The 6,437-nt window shown below is 34.6% G+C and overlaps 1 pseudogene; it reads left to right on the top strand.

Moving 5' to 3' along the window:
• The first annotated feature begins 873 nt into the window (after window positions 1–873).
• LOC127721139 (integumentary mucin C.1-like) lies at window positions 874–2,537 on the top strand (annotated as a pseudogene).
• Window positions 2,538–6,437: the final 3,900 nt, after the last annotated feature.

The following is a 6,437-nucleotide window of genomic DNA, read 5'->3' on the forward strand; positions in this document are numbered from 1 at the left end:
AATATACTACAAACTACTTAATTGTATTTGCTGTTTACTAGTCTATCAATGATGGCAAGCCGTTGTGGAATTTATTCCCTATTTATTCAGTAGAATTAAAAAAATATTTATTAATACTCTACCACCAACACCATCACTACCACCATGCACCACCCCTACTACTGCCATCGCCATTACAACCAACCCACCCCTACTACCACCACTACCAATTCTTCAACTATCACCACTTCTACTGCCATTACAACCAACCCACCACTACTACTGCCATCGCCATTACAACCAACCCACCACTACTACTGCCATCGCCATTACAACCAACCCGCCACTAATACTGCCATCGCCATTACAACCAACCCACCACTACTACTGCCATCGCCATTACAACCAACCTACCACTACTACTGCCATCGCCATTAATTACAACCAACCCACCACTATTACTGCCATCGCCATTACAACCAATTAACCCACAATTACTACTGCCATCGCCATTACAACCAACCAACCACTACTACCACCACTACCAATTCTTCAACTTCCACCACTTCTACTTTTAGTGACACTACATCCAAAACCTCAACTACTATCACCACCAATGATACAACTACCACGACTACTAAGACCAACACCTCTACTACAACCACTACCGCGACCACTAAAAATACCAATACCACTGCTACAACCACTTCTGCGACCACTAAAACTACCAAAACAACTGCTACAACCACTACCGCGACCACTAAAACTACCAATACCACTACTACAACCACTACCGTGACCACTTAAACTACCAATACCACTGCTACAACCACTATCGCGATCACTAAAACTACCAATACCACTACTACAACCACTACCGTGACCACTTAAACTACCAATACCACTGCTACAACCACTACTGCAACCATTAAAACTACCAATACCACTTCTACAACCACTACCGCGACCACTAAAAATACCAATACCACTGCTACAACCACTTCTGCGACCACTAAAACTACCAAAACAACTGCTACAACCACTACCGCGACCACTAAAACTACCAATACCACTACTACAACCACTACCGTGACCACTTAAACTACCAATACCACTGCTACAACCACTATCGCGATCACTAAAACTACCAATACCACTACTACAACCACTACCGTGACCACTTAAACTACCAATACCACTGCTACAACCACTACCGCGATCACTAAAACTACCACCACTACTACAACCACTACCGTGACCACTTAAACTACCAATACCACTGCTACAACCACTACCGCGACCACTAAAACTACCAATACCACTGCTACAACCACTACTGCTACCATTAAAACTACCAATACCACTTCTACAACCACTACCGCGACCACTAAAACTACCAATACCAATGATACAACCACTACTGCAACCACTAAAACTACCAATACCACTGCTACAACCACTACTGCAACCACTAAAACTACCAATACCACTTCTACAACCACTACTGCGACCACTAAAACTACCAATACCACTACTACAACCACTTTCGCGACCACTAAAACTACCAATACCACTGCTACAACCACTACTGCAACCACTAAAACTACCAATACCACTTCTACAACCACTACCGCGACCACAACCACTACCGTGACCATAAAAATTACCAATACAACTGCTACAACCACTAGTGCAACCACTAAAACTACCAAAACCACTTCTACAACCACTACCAAAACCACTAAAACTACCAATACCACTTCTACAACCACTACCACAACCATTTAAACTACCAATACCAATGCTACAACCACTTTTGCGACCACTTAAACTACCAATACCACTTCTACAACCACTACTGCGACCACTAAAACTACCAATACCACTACTACAACCACTACCGCGACCACTAAAACTACCAATTCCACTGCTACAACCACTACTGCAACCACTAAAACTACCAATACCACGTCTACAACCACTACCGCGACCACAACCACTACCGTGACCATAAAAATTACCAATACCACTGCTACAACCACTACTGCAACCACTAAAACTACCAAAACCACTTCTACAACCACTACCAAAACCACTAAAACTACCAATACCACTTCTACAACCACTACCACAACCACTAAAACTACCAATACCAATGCTACAACCACTTTTGTGACAACTTAAACTACCAATACCACTTCTACAACCACTACTGCAACCACTAAAACTACCAAAACCTCTTCTACAACCACTACCAAAACCACTAAAACTACCAATACCACTTCTACAACCACTACCACAACCACTAAAACTACCAATACCAATGCTACAACCACTTTTGCGACCACTTAAACTACCAATACCACTTCTACAACCACTAAAACTACCAAAACCACTTCTACAACCACTACCAAAACCACTAAAACTACCAATACCACTTCTACAACCACTACCACAACCACTAAAACTACCAATACCAATGCTACAACCACTTTTGCGACCACTTAAACTACCAACTCCACTGCTACAACCACTACCACCAATAACAGTGAAATAAGTAGATCCATTAGGTACATGTTTCTTTGTATCCAACAAAAACATCAAAGAAACCTATTCCAACATTGATGGTTTTATTCATTTCTTTAAATGTATAAATTAATTCATTTTTGTCAAGTTAAAATGTTCAACACCTCTGTGGTTTTGTGACCAGAAGTGTAATTTGTTTGTACACCAGCAGCGGTTGTCGTAGACCATTATCATGAAGTGTCATTTTATCTTGTCTGGTACCAGACAACTAGTACACAATACTGGAAAGAAATGTGCGTGCTATGTTGCAATTCTTTTAATTCTACAGAGGCGAAAGCTATCCAAAATGGTTCCTTTGCTTTGGCGTGTACATATATATTTTGGGCGTATATGGATTTCTTCTTCTTCTTTAAGTTTCTAGCGATCCTTCAATTATTGAAGATTATTCGCCGGGCGTCGACTATAAAATTTTATAATTTAAATTTGTAGCAAGAAAAATTAAAAGAAACAAAATCAAAAATCAAAATAATGTATGTACATTTGAAAAATTTCATTTAGATAAAACTATATACATTTGATAACAAAATCGTTAAGGATAGAAAATGGGGATGAGAGCAGATTCTGAGATCATACTCTTGAATCCGTCTACTGTACTGCATGATACTATTTGTTGTGGCAGATGATTCCAATTTATAACTGTTCGTGGATAAAATGAATATTTATAACTGTCTTTAGATATTTGTATTTGCCTAAATGAGTGTGGATTGCTATGTCTAGTTCTATTGTCTAGTGGGATCAAAAGGTTATATGTAGGGATTTAACATGTATCATGAATTAATGCAAGTTTATACTACAACTGTGTTATTGGCACAGTCAATTTGAGTTGACGGTAGTTTCATTTGAGATATACAGTCACTGACCGTGTATAGCCTTGTTTATTACCTTCATCATGACGTCAATAAAAAATAAGGGTTCGCGGAATGTTTTAAATGATCTTCTTAAAATTTTACATTTATCGTTTTTACTCAAAATATTTCATTTGGAACAGTTGTAAGAGAGGGGAAAAAGAAAGGGACATTCAAACTCATAAGATTTATAATGTACAGAGAACAACCATGCAATGTCTCGAAATATAGATTTGATTTGTAGTCAGCTAGAAACATAATAGAAATGCTTGGCAAAACCTAGGATTCTACCTATTTCTAAGTTTTGTACAAATAACATTTATATTTCGAGCCTTGGCATGGGTATTCCATATTTATGTTCCAACAGCTAAATGTCTTAATGTACCAACCGTATGTATTTGTATGTATCAACATGTTTAAGCGACAAGCGATATAAACGTTTTAGATTTAGGTCCAGGATCAACCAACTATATGACCTTTGACATTGTTTAAATTTGAATTAATTCAATAATTTCACTATTTTCAAGGGACAGTTCTCAAAGAAGCATATAAGGAATATTCGAATAATTCGCGTCAAATCATAAATTCCTGCATGTGTCCCATAGCATTTTCCGTCAGCCTGTGTTTACATATTAATAGTTTCAGTTTTTGGATACTTGAGACAAAAAAAATACAATAAAACTTTAATATAGTGACAGAATTAAGATTAAGAAAATGTTTTGCCCTCCGAATGGAACCGAGTTTCTGAGTTGAATCGAAGCAAAATACATACATAAACAAAGAAAAACTTACGTACGGTACACATTTAAACTAACATTGGGAGTAGAAATTATAAAATGAATCGTCTGTTGCTTCAGATAGAGGAGCTTGTAACAATTCGCAAATCTTGCTGGACTCTTTCAAGTTGAAATTAATACATTCAGGCTCAAGGTGACATCTGAAAGCGCATTCAACAACATGATGTCCGACAATATTACTTAGCAGGACAGGTCCCAGCAAACACACAACGTAAACATAACGTTATGATATCGTTATATTACGTTACGTTTACGTGTAACGTTAAAATAACAGTAGGAAAACGTTAAAAATAAACGTTATGAAGTAACCAATCTTGAACGTTATTTTTTAAAGTTCTAATAACGTTGGTTGAATATTATGATTATTACGTCACATTTGCAATGTTGTACTTACGTAAAGGTAACGTTATTCTATTAACGTTTGTATTTGAATAAATTTATAACCTTACATTTATACCATAGTACAACGTCTAAATAATGTTATTGAAAAACGTTAATTGATAACATTAATATAATGTTGAAAATAAACGTTATTTAGTAACCTATCTTTAACGTTATTTTTTTTATGTTCTTATAACGTTGGTTGAACATTATGATTATTACGTCACATTTGTAATGTTGAACTCACGTAAAGCTAGCGTTATTCTATTAACGTTTGTATTTGAACAAATTTATAACATAACATTTATACCATAGTACAACGTCTAAATAATGTTATTGAAAAACGTAAATTGATAACATTTATATAATGTTAAATTAACAATATGATGTAACGTTTGATTACTAACCATTGTATAACTTTAAATCCCATGCTGGAATGTGACGTCATTTAACATTTTCAGAAAGAGGCTAAGATGGCGTTCCATTACAAGTAGTTGAAAATTGACAATTCTTTTTTGTTTATGTCTTATCTATATCTGCATTTTGATTTACCAAAAGCAAAAAAGAATCTTACTAATGGTAAGTAAAACTAAATAATTTGCCAATCTTCTGTAGAGAATGATTCCACCTATATTAATATGTATTTCTTAAAAAATTTCAATGCATGATTGCATGGTTTTATTCTAATGTTGTTGTACGACAAAAAGCCATAGTCCTTTAAAAAATTTCTCGGTACAGTCATGCAACTTTTAGTAGAACAAAAATGTTTGCTAAGGTCTACAGTAATTCCCCTCTGAGTATTCCATGCTTTAAGACGATCACGTATTACGTTAGAATAACGTTATTATAACGTCGAAGAAATGTGTATTTTTTTATGTTTTAATAACGTTCGTATAAAGTTAAAACATAACGTCTTATTTATAATGTTGAAATTGCGTAAATATAACGTTAAAATATTACGTTTTTCTATACGAAATTATAACGTTATATTAATACGACAGTACAACGACTACATAACGTTTTTTTTTCAAATACGTAAATTTTCAATATTTATTTAACGTTAAATACACATATTAATTTACGTTAAATAACTAACCATTCTATAACATGATGTCATACGCTAGTATATGACGTCATTTAAAAAAAGAAAAAAACATAGAGTGCCATTATCATAATTACAAGGAGTTTAAAATGAGCAACTCTTTGTTTACATTTAATGATTTATGCGCTTCGATCTTTACGCTAAAAGTAATTAGTTAGTGAAATATTGGTAAGTTAAACTTTCAAATTTTGTCAATTTTTTTTCAATCATACGACATGAACAGAATAAACATTGAACAATTCATGGGATCATTTTAATTTATTTGTACTTTGTCAAGACTCTATTTAATCCTTGCCGAAACTCATCCACATTGCAAATTTTAAATACGCCTATGCTTGATGGTCAGATTATTTTGGATTAGCACATATTATAATGTAGTTTTAATTTATATCGCTTATTTGGTGACTTAGGGGGAAAACCATTTGATTTTTATGTTCAATATTTTGCTATTCCACTGTTCTTCATTTTAATATATCATAGTTCAAATTTTAAATGATTATAAGAAGGTTTTTTTTATTACAGTATCGCATTATTTTTCTATATTCTAAAGAATATTCTTGGTTTTCAATTTTTTTTAAAGTGTTTTCAAAGATTTCATTACTGGTTCTTGAAAGATGAAGATGCACTAGTGTCGTTCCTATTTAAGTTTAAATATATTTAAGAAATAATTCATGGAAGCCATAGATTTGTTGGACATTTACACACGGCCCAGGCCATGTGTAAATGTCCAACAAATCTATGGCTTCC

The sequence above is a fragment of the Mytilus californianus genome, unplaced genomic scaffold, assembly GCF_021869535.1.
Source record: "Mytilus californianus isolate M0D057914Y unplaced genomic scaffold, xbMytCali1.0.p SCAF_12, whole genome shotgun sequence".
Taxonomy (NCBI): domain Eukaryota; kingdom Metazoa; phylum Mollusca; class Bivalvia; order Mytilida; family Mytilidae; genus Mytilus; species Mytilus californianus.